We start from the raw sequence: 23107 nt of genomic DNA on the forward strand, positions 1-23107 counted from the left end.
GTCGATACTGATGCCAAAAATGCAATCAGTAAAATTTTTGTCTGTCTGTCTGTCTGTATGTTCCTTATAGAAACAAAACCTACTGGACGGATTTTAATGAAACTTGGTACAATTATTCTTCACACTCCTGGACAGGTTATAGTATACTTTTCATCACGCTACAATCAATAGGAGCAGAGTAGTGAAGGGAAATTCTTTTGTATGAAAAATCTAAACCACTCAAGTTAGACATTTGAAATTTGGCATGCAGGTACCTTAGATACCGTAGAGGTATACTAAGAAAGGAATTCCCGAAAATCCTACGGGAACGGGAATTAGCGGGAAAATCCTTTTGTATGAAAAATCTAAACCACTCAAGTTAGACGTTTGAAATTTGGCATGCAGGTACCTTAGATACCGTAGAGGTGTACTAAGAAAGGAATTCCCGAAATTCCCACGGGAACGGGAATTAGCGGGAAAATCCTTTTGTATGAAAAATCTAAACCACTCAAGTTAGACAATTGAAATTTGGCATGCAGGTACCTTAAGTACCGTAGAGGTGCACTAAGAAAGGAATTCCCAAAATTCTCACGGGAACGGGAATTAGCGGGAAAATCCTTTTGTATGAAAAATCTAAACCACTCAAGTTAGACGTTTGAAATTTGGCATGCAGATACCTTAAGTACCGTAGAGGTGCACTAAGAAAGGAATTCCCGAAATTCCCACGAGAACGGGAATTAGCGGGAAAATCCTTTTGTATGAAAAATCTAAACCACTCAAGTTAGACCTTTGAAATTTGTCATGCAGGTACCTTAGGTACCGTAGTGGTGCACTAAGAAAGGAATTCCCGAAATTCCCACGGGAACGCGAATTAACGGGAAAATCCTTTTGTATGAAAAATCTAAACCACTCAAGTTAGACGTTTGAAATTTGGCATGCAGGTACTTTAGTAAACTTAAAGCTTAGTTGCAACAGGATATTACAAAATTCCCACGGGAACGGTAGTTAGCGGGAAAATCCTTTTGTATGAAAAATCTAAACCACTCAAGTTAGACAATTGAAATTTGGCATGCAAGTACCTTAAGTACCGTAGAGGTGCACTAAGAAAGGAATTCCCAAAATTCTCACGGGAACGGGAATTAGCGGGAAAATCCTTTTGTATGAAAAATCTAAACCACTCAAGTTAGACAATTGAAATTTGGCATGCAAGTACCTTAAGTACCGTAGAGGTGCACTAAGAAAGGAATTCCCAAAATTCTCACGGGAACAGGAATTAGCGGGAAAATCCTTTTGTATGAAAAATCTAAACCACTCAAGTTAGACGTTTGAAATTTGGCATGCAGATACCTTAAGTACCGTAGTGGTGCACTAAGAAAGGAATTCCCGAAATTCCCACGAGAACGAGAATTAGCGGGAAAATCCTTTTGTATGAAAAATCTAAACCACTCAAGTTAGACCTTTGAAATTTGTCATGCAGGTACCTTAGGTACCGTGGAGGTGCACTAAGAAAGGAATTCCCAAATTCCCACGGGAACGCGAATTAACGGGAAAATCCTTTTGTATGAAAAATCTAAACCACTCAAGCTAGACGTTTGAAATTTGGCATGCAGGTACTTTAGTAAACTTAAAGCTTAGTTGCAACAGGATATTACAAAATTCCCACGGGAACGGTAGTTAGCGGGAAAAAACATTTGTATGAAAAAATCAAATCTAAATAAAAGGAGAAACTGACTGACTCAGTGACTGACATATATCAACGCATAGCCTGAACGGCTAAACGTAGGCATTTGAAATTTGGAAGGGACATAGCTTAGGTACCGTAGAGGTTGTAACGAAGCATTTCGGACCAACGAGCCTTGTAGCGACATCTTGTGGTTTCTGGCGATTTAACATTGTTTTTATATTTTACCCGCAGGAAATCACAGATGGCGCTGCAGGGTTATCGATGGGCCCGAATATTTTTGATTATTTTATTTTCTTCAAAATTTGGTATATTTAATTATCTGCAACATTTATTGAAATTATATTATATTTTATTTAGGTTTCGGATCAAACAAGTCGATCGATTATTGTCGTTGATTCGGCGAATTTATGGTTTGGTAGATTTTTTCTAGTTTGGCAACTTTGTTCGTGGTTCTTGTGTCAGACTGACAGCTGGCTGAGCTGAGAGACAGGTTATGGAAAGTGGGGACGTCGCGAGAGCGCCGGAGACTCCACTGCCGTAACAATAATGTGGGCAAATTAAAAGCCACGATTTATCGGCGACATCAAGAGCCGATGTCTCGATTTAAATAAACAACTTAACCGAGATGGTGAGTCCTCGCAATTCTTCGTGCATATTTTTGCACCAACTTTGTGATAACCTCGAGGTCCTTGTTTTCAGCAACATCACTGAAATCCCATCGCCTAAGGTCCAGTGGGTGGGTTTAGGTTTCATCCGAGCGATGCCCAACTATCCCGGATGAACCTGTAAGTTATTTTCTTTGTTTTACACTCGTGAGTTGCCTTGCCACGCTGTCAGCTGAACCACATGCTAATCATTGCCATTCCTTGTTGCAGATGGGGTTTTAAAATTTCTGAGTTTTTGTTTTGTTTTCTTTAAGTTCTTAACGTTTTGAAGTTTTAACGTTTTTGCAAGTTTTTAACGTCGAACGTTTTGCAAGTTTTAATCTAAGAAGAAGTTTATGATTGGATCAGACTATTTCAACAAATTTTGTGAATGAAGATTGCTACTGTTTTCTTCTGAGTTTGCAAGTTATTTCAAGCTTCATTTCGGCGGAGCTTGCCTTGGTTGTTTGCACGTCGAAGCTTCCTTTTGTGCGGCGCGCATGTGGATGTGCCGCGCCTCTCCTTTTGTCAACACTCCGGATAAGGCCCGGTGAAGGACTGCGAGGTTGACCGGTGGACGTGCAGCCCGCCAGCTGCGTAACAGTTGGCCCGCTGCGCCGCCATCGTCCAGCACGCCCTGGCCTGAGCCGGCCTCAACTCATCACCTGTACGGTATTCCGGAACGCCTCAGGTAGGCCTGATAGTCGGAGGTCCTCGAGTAAGTGAGGTGCCTACAAGGAGGACGGAAAGATGTTTTTAAAACCTAGTGCTATCTTATGGGCATGTCACAGAGAGATACTTTACCTAACGGCCCACTATTTTTCATTGAATTCCATTCTCTAAGTAAAAAAAAGTGTTTCAGTGGCGCCCTTCTTGGTGAAATTGTCGCTCTGTACAACCATTTTAGAATATAAGTGGTGTTGGCATAAACTTTAAGAATAAATTTTGTGAAAACAGTGTATTTTTTTTTTAATATTAAAAGTGATGGGATTTTGTGTGAATTGTTTGTGTTTTGTTTGCATCTTAGGTTAAGTTGTGTTTGTCTTAGCATAAGTAAGGTTCTAGGCCTCCTACAGAGACCTAACTTAAATACTTTTTTTTGTACAATAAGTTTTAAACCCAAATTTAAGACCAAAGTGGTCCAGGGCTTATTGTCATATTTAGTAGCTACTACATTTGTGTTTTCATTATTTATTTAACCTTTTGTATAACTACAGGTTAAAACCATATTTTGAACATTTTCTTTTTTTGATGCTTACTAGCAATTTTATAGATTGAGTTTTTTTTGCTAAACATATATTATTTAATTAAAAAACAAACATAATTACCCTATTATTTGAAATCAATTATTATCACTTTCTTAAAACACATAAAGGTAGAATTTTATAACATTTACAACAGGATATTGAGTAGAAATAGATATTTTGTAACTTTGCTTCATCATCATATTGATAGTTGTGCCGCTGCTTGGCAAATATTTTGCTTATTTGTTTTTATTGAAATAATTATAGAACTGTCTTTCAATATCAACTTTATTGAGTATTCAGTAGTAAATTTCCTTTACCATCTTTACATATTGATTGATAACATATTACAACTTAAAAATAAACATTTACTTCATAGTAAACATAACCTTAAACAAAATTTATATAAAACACTGTTGTTTCTTTTATTGTTTTGAAAATTATTTACAGGGATAGACTGAGAATTGATGTTGTGTGATAATTACACTTATTTGGTTTATATTTAATGGAAAATTTGTACAAATTTAAGAAAATAAGTTTTGGAGGCAGACGGGTACATTTAGAAACATAAATTTACTTCAGTTAACTTCAGAACTCTTTTCAAACTTGAAATTATAGCTAAGACACAACCATGGATATCCAAACTGTTGGTTTACAATCACTGCTCCGTTATGAGTTGGTTTATGGAGTGAGTATTTGTGCTGAAGCACCAGCTGATATTGTTCTCAAAATGAAGAAACAGCTTAGGGAGTTGATCACTGGTTTCTCTCCGGATGAAGTACTGGACGATGAGCGGAAGCCACTGGCCGAATTCCCAATTATCACCGAAAAGCTGAAGGAGCTGCAGGCAAAGACTGATACTGCAGTGAAGTCTAGGGAACGTCATCGCCTTATGCGTGCTAGGGCTTTGTATAATCATCTTCATCACCGTCTTGAGCGTGTAGTATGCACGGAGTCTGTCGATAGGGACATCCAATCGAAGCAGAATGGGAATCTTAAAGCTTGCGGTCACTCATTGGAGAATTTTTCCTTTTCATGGTTAGCATTCAATAACATTTAGAAAAAATTTTTGGGGTTACTTGTGTCATTAGGACCTAGTAACAACCTATTTATAACAAACACATTTTTTTTATGTAGTTAAAGACTATTAATTAGTCTTTTGGATTTTAAAATAACTAGGTACATTTACCAATAGATGTTTTATGTTTGTTTATGTTAAAATTGTTAAATGTTTTTTTTAGTGTGTTTATGGTGCGCTGATAAGGCCCATACACACTGGCGTCTGCAACGCAGCGTTTTTATGAACGCTCAACTTAGCGTTTTTATGTTTTTTTTGTTTAGGCGGTTATAGCCAACTATTTGATATAGTTTATTCATGTTGCTCGTGACAACATTTTTTAGGCTTTATAGTAGCCATTTATTAGAAATTCATTTAAATAGGAAACCTCATTAGGTTGACTATTTTTTTTTGTTTTTCGACGGAGCGGGTAGTGACTCCTTAAATAAGCCTCTAGCAACTGTTGTTTTGTTTTTTGTCTTTGTCTTTAGAATTGGGGATCGAGTGACACTAAGAGAGTTGTCAGCTCAACAGGGGTATGAATGTGGGTAACACCCAGTGAAATGGATACTGGGTGCTACTTTATGAAAGAAGTGAAAGGTAATCAATGAATGGTGATGAATATCAGGTCGGGGTAATTGTTGTGCTTAGGGTTGTGCTGTTTAGATGTTTGATTTGTGCTTCGTTACGTTTTTTTAATTTGTTTAGTTGTCTCGTCTTTAGAGGCAGATTATTTTTATTCTTCAAAATTAAGACTGGTTGTGCGCTCCAGGCTCTATGGCTGAGGGCAGCCGTGTTTCTCACCCAGTTCGAAACCTCTCGTGGGTAGGGGGGTATTGTAACGAAGCATTTCGGACCAACGAGCCTTGTAGCGACATCTTGTGGTTTCTGGCGATTTAACATTGTTTTTATATTTTACCCGCAGGAAATCACAGATGGCGCTGCAGGGTTATCGATGGGCCCGAATATTTTTGATTATTTTATTTTCTTCAAAATTTGGTATATTTAATTATCTGCAACATTTATTGAAATTATATTATATTTTATTTAGGTTTCGGATCAAACAAGTCGATCGATTATTGTCGTTGATTCGGCGAATTTATGGTTTGGTAGATTTTTTCTAGTTTGGCAACTTTGTTCGTGGTTCTTGTGTCAGACTGACAGCTGGCTGAGCTGAGAGACAGGTTATGGAAAGTGGGGACGTCGCGAGAGCGCCGGAGACTCCACTGCCGTAACAATAATGTGGGCAAATTAAAAGCCACGATTTATCGGCGACATCAAGAGCCGATGTCTCGATTTAAATAAACAACTTAACCGAGATGGTGAGTCCTCGCAATTCTTCGTGCATATTTTTGCACCAACTTTGTGATAACCTCGAGGTCCTTGTTTTCAGCAACATCACTGAAATCCCATCGCCTAAGGTCCAGTGGGTGGGTTTAGGTTTCATCCGAGCGATGCCCAACTATCCCGGATGAACCTGTAAGTTATTTTCTTTGTTTTACACTCGTGAGTTGCCTTGCCACGCTGTCAGCTGAACCACATGCTAATCATTGCCATTCCTTGTTGCAGATGGGGTTTTAAAATTTCTGAGTTTTTGTTTTGTTTTCTTTAAGTTCTTAACGTTTTGAAGTTTTAACGTTTTTGCAAGTTTTTAACGTCGAACGTTTTGCAAGTTTTAATCTAAGAAGAAGTTTATGATTGGATCAGACTATTTCAACAAATTTTGTGAATGAAGATTGCTACTGTTTTCTTCTGAGTTTGCAAGTTATTTCAAGCTTCATTTCGGCGGAGCTTGCCTTGGTTGTTTGCACGTCGAAGCTTCCTTTTGTGCGGCGCGCATGTGGATGTGCCGCGCCTCTCCTTTTGTCAACACTCCGGATAAGGCCCGGTGAAGGACTGCGAGGTTGACCGGTGGACGTGCAGCCCGCCAGCTGCGTAACAGTTGGCCCGCTGCGCCGCCATCGTCCAGCACGCCCTGGCCTGAGCCGGCCTCAACTCATCACCTGTACGGTATTCCGGAACGCCTCAGGTAGGCCTGATAGTCGGAGGTCCTCGAGTAAGTGAGGTGCCTACAGGTGTACGGACAGTGTTTTTAAATATAGTGATATCCCATGGTTGTTACGGAGTGACAATTAACCTGACGGACCAAAGCGCGACCTGTCTCCCTCCATAGGGTTTTTGACCTACCTATGGTTAACTAAATTTGTATATTTCAAATTATACATTGTACAAATTCAAAGGGAGTTTTCTTTGTCTCATGCTCACCGGTCTATAACATCTAGCTGTGCCCTTCAGGTAAACACCACTTTATAAATTTCTGAAACATATCGATATCAGTATTTCTATAACACCATTTCCTATTTACCTACCTTCTCCGTTAGGTAGCAAAAGATCTTTGTTTCAAGGTGCACTAAGAAAGGAATTCCCGGAATTCCCACGGGAACGGAAATTAGCGGGAAAATCTTTTTGTATGAAAAATCTAAACCGCTTAAGTTAGACGCTTGAAATTTGGCATACAGGTACCTTAGTTAACTTAAAGCTTAGTTGCAACAGGATATTGCAAAATTCCCACGGAAACGGGAGTTAGTGGGAAAAAAACATTTGTATGAAAAAATCGAAACCGCGTAAGATAGATATTTTCAATTCAATTCAATTAAATTATTTATTGCATTCCATGTAGTACAATAGGGTGTTACATAGGCATAGGAACTAAAACATGGACCCTATAGGGCACAGCAACGTTGAAGGGAAGAGAGGAAGTGTGTATTAAAATTAAAACTCAATGAACAATCAATTAAAAAAAAAACAATTCAATCAATTGATTCAATCTAGCACGCATGCATACCTTAGTAAATATAAAGTTTATTTTTGGCTGTATTTTGAAAAATGGGAGTTATTGGGAAAAAAAAATGTACTTATGAAAAAATCTAAACTGCATAAGTATGCACTCCCACACACACACAAAGATCTCTCTCTTATATAACACGCCACGCGGACGAAGTCGCGGGCAAAAGCTAGTACCTAATAAATGCAGTTCGTTACCAACCTCCGAGTTTGATTCATCTCCTAAATACCACCTCCACATGGCGACCTCTGCCATTGGAACCGTGGCACGCGTGTATCCCAAAAAGGAGCAACATGTGTAAACATCGAGCGCGAACTAGAATTTATGTACGGCATGGAGCACTACTTCGTTGACGATAACTGCGGACTAGTAACGCATTTTTCTTTGTTCGAGAGTTTTCGACTGCCGGTTCAAAGAAATAAGGAAAATGGACAACAACAAGAGTACTGAGAAGGAGCAGCAGGTGGAAGCAGGGGCTTGTACAGATCACAGGAGTAGGTGCAAATAACGCAGCTGCAGAGCAGGTCCAACGACACGAAATGAGCAATATTTTATTGCTGATTATATGCACCGCATTGGTGTTGGGAATCTTGGCCCTGGCCTACAAGTTCGCGAAAAACTGTAACGATAAGCAGATACAACGGAGAATAGATGACCAGAGACTGATGAGGTATTCGAGCATCATAAGGCGGCATCAACTAAAACCAGAAACTGTGTGACGTGTGCGCGATTCCGTAAATCTACTGTGCGCGTGTAAGGATGTGCAGTGCGGATTTTGAATGTGATTAAATTACTCGAGGTATGATACATTATAATCACATTTATCCTCTTTAATTATTAAGGTGCATAATCGTATATAATTAGCATAATGAACTTATTTAAGAAACTTTACGCATACAATTATTTTAATGGTTTTAACATATAATACACTATTATTTATCCACTTCCTTTTAATGATATTCGTGGATTTATACGACATGCAAGTAAAATTTGATTTTCTTTTCATCTGTCATGGCAGAGGAGTTGTCTTTAATTTGCAATGAACTGAAAGCCATTAGAACTTATTTAATAAAAATCGGGCCTAGACGGAGAGAAGGTAATATTTTGGAAGTAAAAGTAAAAGAGGCAAATAAAGTTTTATTAAAGTTTAATGAGTGCCTGAATATTCTGCAGTCTATGCAAACAGAGATTAAGCAAGCCGAGCTAACTCTAATAAATACCATTAGTGGAGAATTTGACACTTTATATAAAGACATTATTTCGCTGTGTACAGTCACTAAAACAAGTGCGACCATGGCGGAAGATACTTTTGATTTGCGATCGGCTTTAAACTTACTCCCTGTCATGACCGATAATGAAGAAAACACTAAACAATTAATTGAGAACATAGAATATTATAGTTCTATTTTTCCTAGACAGGAATGTAAAACCAAGTTGAAGCTATTCATCATAAAAAATAGTGATAAAATCAACTAAATTGATTTTATCGCCTGAATATAACACCATTGAGGAGCTTATAAAGGATATGCGAAAACTGCTTTTACCGCAAGAGTTTTTCTGCTATCCAAACGAAATTAACGAATTGTCGTCAAAACAGCAAATCTATAGTAGAATTCGGAAAGGAAATATCCGAACTGTTCGTAGAATTGACGATCTCGCAGGCTGAAGGGAACTCCGACAGCTACAAAGTTTTGCGGCCTTTAAATGAAAAGCAGGCAATAACGAGATTTGCCAATGGCTTGCGGGATCCTCGCCTAAGTACGATAGTTACTGCGCGTAATTGTTCTTCTTTAACAGAGGCTATCCAAGCGGCGCAAGATGAAGAGGTGCGACCTTTAGCAAATGTTTTTAATATGTATAGGTCTCATAACAGGTCATACGCAGGAAGGGGTCCTACGCGAGGGCAGCCTAGGGGACGAAGCAGATTCATCAACAACAGTCGAGGTGGTATGCAAGGTGGTATGCTCTATAGGGGTATGCTTAGTCAGCGTTATAGACTGCCGAATAATAATCGTGGAGGATTTAACCAATTCCGAAATAGAGGGAGATTTTCTAGGAATCGAACCAGCAATCTCCCGGGGCGCGAGAACAACAACGTGCACTACATGACAACAGAACACGACACCGTGACGAGTGACCCGGAGGTGAGTTCGTTGAATCACTTTTTTCGAGCCTGAGTACATGTTCACGTGTAATAATCTAAACAAAGTGTCATTTAAGATTCACGAATATGTACATGACTTGTTAATTGATACAGGTGCTTCAGTTTCTGAGTTTGATTCATCTCCTAAATACCACCTCCACAATAGAGACAAGACCGTTGTCAGTTTTATTGCAGGAAAATCACGTTTAGTAGAGAGAACTGAGCAGTCCGAGTTGCAAATACCGAAACTCGAGTTACTAGGCGTTGTTATAGGTTGTAGGCTGCTCCGGTATGTACACAAATTCCTCAGAATGACAATTGTCAATCAGTATTTGTGGACGGATAGCCAAATCGTGTTGAGTTGGTGTACTTCAGAAAAGCTTTTGCCACCGTTTATAGCTAAACGAGTAGATGACATCAAGCGGAATCGCGATCTTCGTTTACGCTACGTACCCACTCAGATTAATCCAGCGGATGTAGCAACAAAGTCCAATAGTTCTCGAGTTGATGATATAGAGCAGTGGATAACAGGTCCCGAATTTTTGACACGTTCGATTCACTATTGGCCTAAGAATGGTACTGAGGTGTTATGTGCTCCAATTTCTTCGACTGGGGAGGGTCCTTCGGATACGCAAACGAAGGTACATCAGGAAAACAATCTTCCTTCCCCTGAAGTTTCCAATATAGTTGAGGATTCAAGAGGTGAGTCTAATATCTTCGATAGTGATGACGTGCAGGCAATCTCCCAAACTGATTTTTGAGACCCTGAAGATAACATTAAAGAGATTTTACGTATACAGCGGACATATTTTCCGAAAGAGACGCGAGGCGAGCAAACTGACTTAAAGAGATCACTTGGGTTGTTTTTAGATGACAAAGGACTGCTTCGTTGTGGTGGAAGATTTCGTAACGCAGACTGGCCAGAGCATCAGAAACATCCCATACTTCTACCAAAGAACAACGAATTCACCTTGAAAGTAATAGACAAGATTCACACTTTGAATTATCATATAGGCGTCTCGCACACGTTATCGGCATTCAGGTTGCATTATTGGGTGCCGCATGGCCGAGCACAGGTTCAAAAGGTGTTTCGTCGCTGCCAAGCATGGCGAAAGCATGGAGGTGGCCCGTTCAAACTGCCACCAATGGCCCCTTTACCACCTGAAAGAGTGAGATACTATGAACCTTTCTCATACGTAGGGATCGACTATTTCGGCCCATTAATAGTGGAGACGAAAGGTCCCAGCGAAAAGCGGTGGGTCTGTCTTTTGACGTGTCTGGCCGTACGCGCCATCCACATGGAGGTCGTACAAGATTTAACAGCAGAACAATGCTTATTAGCCCAGAGGAGGTTTATATCTACTAGAGGTACACCTAAGGTTATTATTTCAGATAATGCTTTGCAGTTTAAGTTAACTTCGGACGTACTTAACAATGGCTATTGCATTAAGAAGGGCATAAAATGAAAATTCATTCCTGAACTTGGGCCATGGTTCGGAGGATTTTACGAGAGGTTGATAGGAATAGTTAAAAATTGTTTGAAGAGAACCTTGGAGAAACATTTGTTGAATGACACACAGTTACACAACATTATGAGAGAAGTCGAAGCTGTAGTAAACTTCCGCCCACTGACTTGTGTCGGTAGTGAACCAGAACATATTTTGAAGCCTGCTGTTTTCCTGCGGAATGGTGGACCTTTAGTAACAGAAATTATTGACGAGGAGTTTTTGCAACCAGCTACTACAACCAAGGCCTGCCTTATAGAAGGTTGGAAACGAGGACAACGCATTCTGCAAGAGTACGTAAAAATGTTTACAAACCATTACCTTACGAGTTTGAGAGACCGTAGACACTTACATCGACAATCAAGAGTTGTTGTTGACACGATACCTCAAGTGGGTGATACAGTAAAGATTAAAGGAGACTTCAACAGATCTTTATGGAAAGTGGGGAAGATTTCTGCCGTGATTAGCTAAGGTTGTTACTTCACCAAATGAAACTTGGACCAGATCAATTGCACATTTATATCCTTTAGAGATCAATGATCCTGAATCTGAACAACCATCTCAGATAACTGAGTCGGATCAGCTGCAAACCTCTCCTGAAAAAGATATGCTTAATTATGACAGAGGCCCGGTTGATTGAGGGGAGGCCTGTGCCCAGCAGTGGGACGTATATAGGCAGTTTATGTTTTATGTTATGTAATTATGACACACAATTTGCACAAGCTACTACCCGCGAGACCAACGACACCGCGGCGCCCGAGGCTGAGGCATCTTCTAGCAGACCACGACGTCTTGCGGCGCAAAGGGCTAGAGACAAGGTTAAAGAGTGGACGTCACAACTTCTGCACAACGTACGCTGTATTCCTAGTGCCTATGCAGCAAAATAGGTAACATTGACATGATAATGATGATTCGATATTAAAAGCTCATTCTTCACATTTTGGTTTTATTATCATAGCTTATCTTTTTCTTTGTGGTGGGGAATGTCGCGAATCACCGCGAATTGATATAAAAAACGTAAACGACAGAATATTAAAAGATGAGAGGGTAGTACGAGTTTTCACTTTGACGTGACTTGTGGCCTGCCGCCAGTCAGACGGGTCACAATTTCGGCAGCTAGTGTGTGCGTGTTCTAAAAGGACTTGAAGTCATCTCCTGCACTCGCTCAATCACTTGTAAGGGAGCACATAGATACGTCCAAAGTAGATAAACTAACATTTACACACGTGAGTCAAATCAAAAAGACTGCAGATCTTCATGGTCTCTCTGTTAAAGTCATTAACTCCGTGATTGATTGCATAGCTCCCTATCTATCATGTATATTTAATAAATGTGTAGACAATGGTGTGTTTCCAGATTTAATGAAGCACAGTAAAGTCATTCCGTTGTTTAAAGCTGGTAGTACTTCTGACCCTACTAATTTTAGACCAATATCTATACTACCCACGCTTAGTAAAATATTTGAAAGAATTTTATTACTGAAATTACTTCAACATTTCAATTTAAACAATTTAATGTCTAATAAACAATTTGGTTTCACAAAGGGTCGCTCAACAACCGATGCTGGTGTTGAGTTAATAAATCATGTTTTTCAGGCTTGGGAGGAGTCTAAAGATGCTATTGGTGTCTTTTGCGACCTTTCCAAAGCCTTCGATTGCGTTTGTCATGATATCTTGATCGCAAAACTTCGACACTATGGAATAACTGATAATGCCATCGCTCTTTTGGAGTCGTACCTTAGTGGCCGCGTTCAGAGGGTTGATGTGCATGGCTCCAGATCGTGTGGATCTAACGTCACTATAGGCGTCCCACAGGGCTCAATTCTAGGTCCATTTCTATTCCTAGTTTACATAAACGACCTACCTAGTCTTGTAAAACATGAGGTGGTGCTGTTTGCAGATGATACCTCCTTACTTTTTAAAGTAAAGAGACGACAAGATTCCTTTGACGATGTAAACAACGCCATTTCAGAGGTAGTGGATTGGTTTACTGTAAACAACCTGCTACTTAATGAAAATAAAACAAAATATGTTTATTTTACGTTATCGAATGTTAGTAGGCCGCTCGATTCTATTATTGTAAAAAATAAGGAATTGGACCTCACGGATACTGCTGTATTTTTGGGAATTACTTTGGACGCTAAGTTGGAGTCCTCATATTGATAAGTTGTCCAAAAGGCTCAGCTCAGCAGCATTCGCGGTCAAAAAAATTTGTTTAATAACCGATGTAGAAACCGCGCGATTAGTTTATTTTGCCTACTTCCACAGTCTAATGTCGTACGGCATCTTGCTGTGGGGTCATGCTGCAGATGTGAACAGCATTTTTGTTCTGCAAAAGCGGGCCATTCGGGCGATTTACAAATTGGGACCCAAGATGTCACTTAGAAATAAATTTAAAGAAATTAATATTTTAACTTTGGCATCACAATATATCTTTGAAAACTTAATATATGTAAAAAAAACATATAGGATTATTTGCAAAAAATAGCGATCGGCACATTGTTAATACCCAGAATAAAAATAAACTTGCTTTACAAGTCAGTCGATTACATAAGATTACTAAATCTTTTACATACATACATACATAAACTCACGCCCGTAATCCCAAATGGGGTGGGCAGAGCCACAAGTAATCAAAGACAACTTGCAGCCACTGTTGATACGAAGTCCTAAGATGGATATGATGAACCTTATGGTGATAAGGGATCAGCCTATCGCCCATAACATTAGTCCATCATGTTAGAGGACGCAATCCCTCTGTCGGTTTTTACGACATGCCCGGGAAGACAAGCAGCTGAACGTGTTCTATGTTTTTTATTTGCTCCCAGAACAGCATAGACTAAATCTTTTAAGGGGCAATATATACGTTTTTTTACAATAAGATTCCCATTGGCATTCAGAATTTGCCTTTCAACGGGATTCTCTTAAAATGCATAAATGGTTTTGTCATAATTTTAATTATCATAATCCTTTTCGCATAACGTTTTTAAGCATAATAGTACTTTCACATAATAACATCTAAGAATACTGGTTTGTTAGGTATAACTTATTTTTGGACTAATATTTGTTGGTATAAATTTGATTCGCATATAAATAGGTATCCATAATTCTTTTTTAGAATAAGTAATAGTGTTTTGTCATAATTTTTACAAGGCATAACAGTAGGTTAGGGTGCGGCGAGGGTGGCCCTTGGGCCACCCCTACGCCGCCAGTATGTCTATCTTACACATGAAAAGTATACTGAATGATCACCAACAGCATGAATTAATAGAGTCAAAAAATTTTAAAAGTCACAATCATGAACCAAATGCAACCAAGGAAAAAATAAGTTTCGGAAATGTTCAAAGTTGTGCCAAAACTTTTCTTATTCGGAGTATAGTTTTTATGCTTGTCGTAACAGTGGGGGTCGTAACATCATCATCAGAATGGAGGGTGGGCGTTAGAAGACAATAATGGCCGTCATCAGTATCACAATCATTTTATTTACTTCCACATAGTTTTTGTATCACGATTAAATAAAGTCACAGCATAAGGTACACACTCACGGCAACGTCACGGTATTCGTAACGGTTACACAGTCTCTCGTTATCTAGCGCGCATAAGGACGTTAGCGCGAAGGGGCCCTCCACCACCCATGGTTCCAACATTCGGACCGAATCATCGGGACATGTGAACGTACTTGCTAGGTGCTCTTTTCCGATCACACTTTCTTGACGTCCCTACAAGTTATAGGTGAGCGACTATAGCACTCCACGTTCCGATCGTAATTATTCGACACGTCCGCTCACGACGAAGGTTCGCGGTAGACTGCCCGACTAGAACGGCAGTACACGTCCGCTCGACACGACGACTCTGTAGTGACTCTCCGACTTCACTCCGCTCTGCTCGTACGCCACCTTTCGTTGGAGCGTTGCAACTTCATGACGGAAGTGATGTAACTTCATTTTATTTTACGATTTGATCAATTTCTCTTCTTAATTCATAACTAACTCCGACACGGCCATCCTGCGAGACACACGTCCTCGTGTGTTAATCTGAAACAATATACCACAGCACAGTATCCAAGTTCGCTCGGTCATTCCTGACCTAACATGAGACTCTATATAGGACTCTGCATGAGCTCTACATGAGCTCTACTTGCGACTCTACACGAGCCCTACTTGTGACTCTACACGAGCTCTACTTGTGACTCTACACGAGCTCTACTTGTGACTCTACACGAGCTCTACTTGTGACTCTACACGAGCTCTACTTGTGACTCTACACGAGCTCACATTACATCATGATAAATCATCAACTAACAATACACGGACCATTGACCAGTATTCACACACTATAAACAACCAAACTTGAAAATCCAATTACTCTTTACACTAAAATCAGCTGAGTAACGATATCTCACAACCAGGCGTCACTACCACCTAAATCGAGCGGTAGCAACTCATGCCACTTACACCAAGTGGCGATATCTCAACACACTCGTTGCTGCCACCTAAATCGAGCGACAGCAACTCATGCCACTTACACCAAGTGACGATATCTCAACACAGCTAGCACACAAACTTTACATTTTAGTTGGTAGAATAGTGGTCAATGCGTTACACAATTTCCTTTATATCACTAATTTCTAATTTGTGCAGTTCGACTAATTCTACCGGAGGTCAACTTGACTTAGATTCAGGTACAATGTCATGACCAAATACAAAGTCAACATGACATCCAGGCCTCGACCGCATACCTGTAGTTTCTAAGACGAGCAGCACAAAAGTGGCTGCAGCCCCGAACACTACAAGTGCGCAGCTCCCTATCAGAGTTGCTCCGAAACAGGTCAATGGGTTACACAATTTCTTCTACATATATCACTAATTTCTAATTCGTTTGACTAATTCTACCGGAGTTCAACATGACTTAGATTCAGGTACAATGTCATGACCAAATACAAAGTCAACATAAAATCCGGCCTCGACCGCATACCTGTAGTTTCTAAGACGAGCAGCACAAAAGTGGCTGCAGCCCCGAACACTACAAGTGCGCAGCTCCCTATCAGAGTTGCTCCGAAACAGGTCAATGGGTTACACAATTTCTTCTATATCACTAATTTCTAATTCGTTTGACTAATTCTACCGGAGTTCAACATGACTTAGATTCAGGTACAATGTCATGACCAAATACAAAGTCAACATAAAATCCGGCCTCGACCGCATACCTGTAGTTTCTAAGACGAGCAGCACAAAAGTGGCTGCAGCCCCGAACACTACAAGTGCGCAGCTTCCTATCAGAGTTGCTCCGAAACAGGTCAATCATAGCTTTCATTGCTCAATTAAATCAACCAACATTACACATCTACTGCAAAGCACAACAGGCTGTAATATTCCTCCCCAAACTGCGGTTACGCTACAAAACAGTCATGAGTCACAACATCCCCTCCCGGGATGGCCACCATGGTCCACGACCACAAAACGACAGAGCACCCTGCTCTCACACACACAAGTCATAAAGTCACAATGTAGCGACCAACACCTCGAGGAAATATTACCGCACTTACACAATTACTGATTCGGTATGATCAGCATTTAGAATGTTTTGCTCCAATTTTCTCACTAATGATTTACTCTGTTTCGGGTTTTTTCTAAGCCTATTTCATTTAATCATAATCCAAATCATTTTACTTCGCAATGTTCACTTCATTACGATTCCCAATTTAACTAAAGTGAACAAAAGAGAACTTTCTGCACTATATTCGTTTGTAAGTATCCTATAAAAACTTCCCACCTTTCAAATCAGGTAAAACAAATACGACTCACCAGGACTTATAAGAATTTCCAATAAAAGATCAACCACTGGTCTTGTGACATGGTTTAGGTCTTCAACAACACCAGCGCAGCAAGTCCGGCTGGTATACAACTCGCTGCCATGATGTCGTCACTTTACACGGCTACAGCTCAGCCCGCGCCATTTTCATCTCCGCTTGCAATCCACCAATTGCCGAACCACGTGCAAGTTATGACATGAAACAAAAGAATTCACTGTATTATACTCGCTCCTTGTTCGAGAGTTATTTAACAGTGTAGTCTACGTCTCATGCTCCAGCATCGTCACAATTTTCAAAGCTCATATCCAAAGCTAAAAAAAAAAGTTAGTTTCCCGCTTCCTGAACGCAGCTGTCAACTAATGTCATTACGGTTTTTGTGCACCGGCGCGTCACTTCGCCTCCGTAAATAAACAGTATTTTAAACTTGACGGCGCATCGATAATCGGCTACAACTGACACCGATAATTGGAACCGATTTAATCGTGACGACTTATCTACAATTAGCTACAACTGCCATCGATAGTTGGAACCGATTTAATTTTGTTTTGACGTAACACAAGACACTAGTTTTGGCGCTGTTTTCACGAGCGGAGGATTCCGAGTGTAATCGTGAGGAGAGTGCGTGTGCTACGTGTTCTGTGGACGTTATTTTTTCTAAAATTGCTTGTCTAAACAATATACGTGCCTGATTCCTCTATAAGTGCTATCTTTAACTGTTTCCTCGCCCGTTTATCCACGTCCAACATGGATCCTTCTGATAAGGAGCCTCCACCTGCCGATCTGCCTCCTGATCAGCGTCACACACCTTTATCAGAAGTGGGATTAGAAGGGCTACGACAACATGAGGATACAAATCGAACTGACTCACGACTATCGGAGGTACCAACTGCCACACGATTTTTGAGTGGAATGGAAGCTTTATTATCGCGACTGCTTGCGGCAATTACTGACTCATCAGCGACGAGGTACAGTGCCACACAATTGATTAAATATGACCCAGACGATGTAGAATCTGATATAGAAGGGTGGTGCAGATTAACAGAGATTATTGTTCAAAATCGTAAATTAGAAGGTCCAGAACTTCTATTGGCACTCACCCATGCTCTCAAGGGTCGGGCCGCCACCTGTTTAACTAGATTAAACACGTCAGACATTAAGTGGCCACTTATTAAGGATACACTGATTGCGAGATTTGGGAAACCTAAGCTCATGCAAGATTACTTTGACGACGTGACAAAATTCCAAATAGGACACAAAGAGACTGCTTCGGAAGCCGCTATGCGCCTGTGGAATCTTATTGAGCGTATCCCTAACGTCGAGATGAAGGAAGATGTGATCACCGGATTTGCAATATCAATCCTTGCCCAGCGTGATCCGCTTATACGTCGGGAGCTAAATTCGCACAATGTTACTACACGAGCTCAACTATGTAGTGTGCTTAACGGCATTAATCTTAAAAGGCGAGCTGAAGATACTGAAGAAAATGAAGTGGAAGCCAAGAGACCTCGTATGAATAGCTTGAGATTCGACGGGTCTTGCCGCTATTGTGGGAATCGAGGACACAAAATGGAGGATTGTCGTAAACGCCGTGAACGTGAGAATTCGAAGCCCAGGTCGACAGATGCAGAGAAGCCTGTAACCTGCTTTGCCTGTGGAAAGCCAGGACATATATATTTTATTTACATGTATTTCTATTTCTATTTCTATTTCATATTAGTACTACCTGCCCTAACAAGAGGACGGGAAGCGAGCAACCTGTAAGAAAAGAGGTCCACATCTGTGAATGCAAGCGTTCCCGAGGTATACTGTCGACATCAGCTGGTGAGACTATTCCATTTTTATTTGATAGTGGCTCCGTTTGCTCTTTAGTTAAAGGCAGTTTAATGAAAAAGCTCCCCGGAACTGTCCGTAATGATTTAGTACATCTGACTGGATTAGGCGGAGATAGTATTGAATGCACGGTTCAAATCCTTAGCCCAATCAAAATGCAAGGTATCGAAATACCAGTTTTGTTCCATGTGGTGGACGATAATGCGATTTCGGATCAAATAATCATCGGACGCGATATATTGCAGCAAGGAGTTCATGTAGAAATAGATAGTGATTCCATTACATTTTCGGAGCGTAAAATAGTTAACACCTGCGAATCGATGAATACAATTGATTTTTATGCTGTAGACACAGATCTCGTAGGAAAGGAAAAGGAAGCATTGGTATCTATTTTACGAAAATATAGGGAATGTTTTATTGATGGAGTTCCTACTCGTAGAGTCACTACCGGTCAAATTAAAATAGATCTCATTGATCCTCATAAAATTGTGCAGCGGCGACCGTATAGGTTGTCCCCAACTGAAAAAGAAGTAGTCAGGGAAAAAGTACAATCCCTTTTGGAAGCTGGAGTAATCCGTGAAAGTTCTTCTCCATTTGCAAGTCCCATCCTGTTAGTGAAGAAGAAGGATGGAACTGACAGGATGTGTGTGGACTTCAGAGAATTAAATTCGAATACTCGTCCTGAGCATTATCCGCTACCTCGAATAGATGAGCAAATAGATCGACTAAACGGTGCGCATTTTTTTTCGTCCCTAGATATGGCTTTGGGATACCACCAAATTATGGTGGAGCCAGATTCGATTGAGCGTACTGCTTTTGTGACACCGGATGGGCAGTATGAGTACCTTACCATGCCGTTCGGTTTGCGAAACTCTGCTTCAGTTTATCAGAGGTGCATTAACAAAGCGTTAAAATCCCTGAAAGATACAGTTGCTACTGCCTATATGGACGATGTCCTTTGTTTCTCGACAGATATTTCAGAGGGCCTCCTAAGGTTAGATTTGGTACTTGCTGCCCTTGCAGAGGCAGGATTTTCTTTCAACATTCATAAATGTAAATTTTTGAAAACTGAAATAAATTATCTTGGGTATGTCATTGGTAGGGGTGAAGTTAGACCAAACCCTCAGAAAGTGCAGGCACTAATTAACGCTCCGACTCCAAAAACTGCAACTCAGGTTAGGCAATTTTTAGGCCTTGCGTCATATTTTAGACGTTTCATTCCAAATTTTGTTCACGTAGCTAGTTCATTATATCCGCTCACAAGATTAAAGGGGCCAATTACATGGACTGACCAGCATAATGAAGCACATAGTAAGATTGTTGAAATACTCACTTCAGAACCAGTATTGACCATATTTGATCCAAGCCTTCCGTGCGAGCTTCACACAGATGCCAGTTCTGAAGGCTATGGAGCTATTCTTATACAGAAAGCGGATAAACTTCCCCATGTTGTTGCTTATTTCAGCCGGCGCACCACAGAAATTGAATCCAGATATCATTCCTATGAACTGGAAACCTTAGCGGTGGTGCGCGCTGTTGAAAATTTTAGGCATTATTTATACGGCCAACACTTTACTGTAGTCACTGATTGCAATTCTCTGAAGTCGTCAAAGGCTAAAACCGACCTATCCCCTCGCGTTCATCGGTGGTGGGCGTACTTACAAGCCTATGATTTCGATATTATATACAACGAAGGTAAAAACATGAGCCACGCAGACTTTCTGTCACGAAACCCATTGTCAACTCAATCGCCTTCAGACTCTATTGATTCGGAACAGGCTATCTCTTGCAAAGAAGTGCATTTTGTAGAGCTTCATGCAAGTTGGCTTAAAGTCGAACAAATGCGTGATAGCGAAATACAAGATCTTGTTCAAAAACATGAAAGTGGTGAACTTCCGGAAGCTATTGCCCACACCTACGACGTACGAGATGGTGTGTTGTACCGAAAAGTTGAACGCAACAAATCAAGCTCTTGGCTACCTATTGTACCGCGTTCTCTTATGTGGACATTAATTAATCAAGTACACTGTGAAATCATGCACTTAGGTCATGAGAAGACGCTTGATAAAATTTACGAACAATACTGGTTCCCCGAAATGTCTAAAAATGTACGGAAATTCATTGACTCATGTATAGTATGCAAGGCTTCTAAGGGAGCGTCAGGAGCCCAACAAATTAGAATGCATCCCATTCCTAAAGCGACGATCCCATGGCATACTATCCACATTGATCTCACAGGCAAGTTAAGTGGAAAAAGCGATAGAAAGGAATATGTGTCAGTAATCATTGATGGTTTCACCAAATATGTGTTGCTTGAGTACACCCAATCGCTTAACGCGGTCTGTGCTATTAAAGCCCTTAAAAGAGCAGTATCTTTATTTGGATCACCCAAACGTATTGTAGCCGATCAAGGTAGGTGCTACATTAGCACTGAGTTTAAACAGTTTTGTGCTGACTATAATATACAGCTACACTTGATTGCGACGGGGTCATCAAGGGCTAATGGTCAAGTGGAGAGAGTCATGCGGACACTGAAAAGTTTATTGACAATTGTAGAGAACGACAAAAGCAAAGTGTGGCGCGATGAGTTAGACAATATACAGTTAGCTTTAAATAGTACGCGATCTAGAGTAACTGGGTATACTCCTACAGAACTGATGTTAGGAATTCGCGCGAAATCACTGGGACTGTCTAAAATTACTCCAAATGATGAAACTAATTAACGTATGGATCTAGAGGTCATACGTGCATGTGCATCAAGTAACATAGAAAAAGAGGCTACGTCAGACAAACTACGGTTTGACCAAGGTAGGGCACGAATAAAACCATTTCTGAAAGGAGATTACGTCTTGTTAAAGTGCAGTGAACGTAATCAGACAAAACTTTCCCCTAAATTCAGAGGTCCTTTTGTTATAGTCCGAGTTCTAGATAATGATCGATATCAACTAAAAAGTATCCAAAATTCTAATCGCGTTTATAAGTACTCTCACGAGAACCTTCGCGCAGTTCCGAGGGGATTAGAGGGATTGATTGAAGTTGCTACCAACTTAACTGATGATGAGGAGGCCGAGACGGCGGTCAGTATTGATGAAATAGCTAGACAGGAACCGCCTGATGGCGACAGTGATACTCTTTCAATTGCAAGTGATAGTACTTTGACCGCCAACTCTGACACTCTGACTGCAACATCAGAGAATAGAGACTTTGAAGTTATAGAGCATCAAGCTCAAATACATTAATGTAAGTAATAATAATTGCCTCTCTAATTAAACCTAGTTCAAAAAAAAAAAAAAAGTTGGTCGGTAGGGCCTAGTGTGCCCAGTCCAAACCTTTGCGGTTAATTAGGTTGGTCGAAAGGGCCTAGTGTGCCCGGTCCATTTTATTAGCATTCATAAAGCAGGTCGAAGGGGCCTTGTGTGCCCGGTCCTTGCTGTCGTTATTAGGGCTGGTCGAAGGGGCCCAGAGCGCCCGGTCCACGCCATAGACATAGTAGTGGTTGAAGGGGCCTAGTATGCCCGAGCCTAGTATAACTAGGATTGTGCTCTCGAGCACCTTATTTCTAAACGGATATTACTGTCAAGCTATAGTCAGGAATGGACGAGCGATTATAATGTTGTCTTTTACAGGTGGACCCAATCGCGAACATTAAATGCACGAGGACGTGCAAAAGTCAGTGATGGCCGTGACGGCGCATCGATAATCGGCTACAACTGACACCGATAATTGGAACCGATTTAATCGTGACGACTTATCTACAATTAGCTACAACTGCCATCGATAGTTGGAACCGATTTAATTTTGTTTTGACGTAACACAAGACACTAGTTTTGGCGCTGTTTTCACGAGCGGAGGATTCCGAGTGTAATCGTGAGGAGAGTGCGTGTGCTACGTGTTCTGTGGACGTTATTCTTTCTAAAATTGCTTGTCTAAACAATATACGTGCCTGATTCCTCTATAAGTGCTATCTTTAACTGTTTCCTCGCCCGTTTATCCACGTCCAACATGGATCCTTCTGATAAGGAGCCTCCACCTGCCGATCTGCCTCCTGATCAGCGTCACACACCTTTAAACTAATTAAAAACTAATATTTAATACAAAAACATGATTGATGTAGTGCGAAAAATCTGTTACTTACATAATCAAGTGCTTTTTTCTTTAAAAAAGCTAGAAACAGTACCAAAGAAAAAATGTGGATGACGACGAACGTAAGTTCTTTTTGATAAAACAAAATGTGGATTAAACTGGTAAGTCTTAACATTATCCATCTACTAAAACAAGAGAAGATGTAATTATGATCAATTCAATTTAATTCCTTTTATTGTCGAAAACAAATTACTTTTTTTGAGGTTATAATTTTATAATCCT

At 40.4% G+C, this 23107-nt stretch overlaps 2 long non-coding RNA genes across 3 annotated transcripts; both read left to right on the forward strand.

The window, feature by feature from the left end:
* The first annotated feature begins 307 nt into the window (after positions 1-307).
* LOC126381379 (uncharacterized) lies at positions 308-1159 on the forward strand. Its single transcript, XR_007568792.1, has 3 exons — positions 308-384; positions 787-806; positions 1075-1159. It is a non-coding gene; the product is annotated as an uncharacterized LOC126381379 (long non-coding RNA).
* A 14661-nt stretch (positions 1160-15820) lies between these two features.
* On the forward strand, positions 15821-16546 carry LOC126381376 (uncharacterized). Of its 2 annotated transcripts, none has more exons than XR_007568786.1 (2): positions 15821-15927; positions 16396-16546. It is a non-coding gene; the product is annotated as an uncharacterized LOC126381376 (long non-coding RNA). The 2 variants fall into 2 exon arrangements; XR_007568787.1 differs by lacking the exon at positions 15821-15927 and adding an exon at positions 16063-16163.
* Positions 16547-23107: the final 6561 nt, after the last annotated feature.

Source organism: Pectinophora gossypiella, unplaced genomic scaffold, assembly GCF_024362695.1.
Source record: "Pectinophora gossypiella unplaced genomic scaffold, ilPecGoss1.1 Pgos_48, whole genome shotgun sequence".
Taxonomy (NCBI): Eukaryota; Metazoa; Arthropoda; class Insecta; order Lepidoptera; family Gelechiidae; genus Pectinophora; species Pectinophora gossypiella.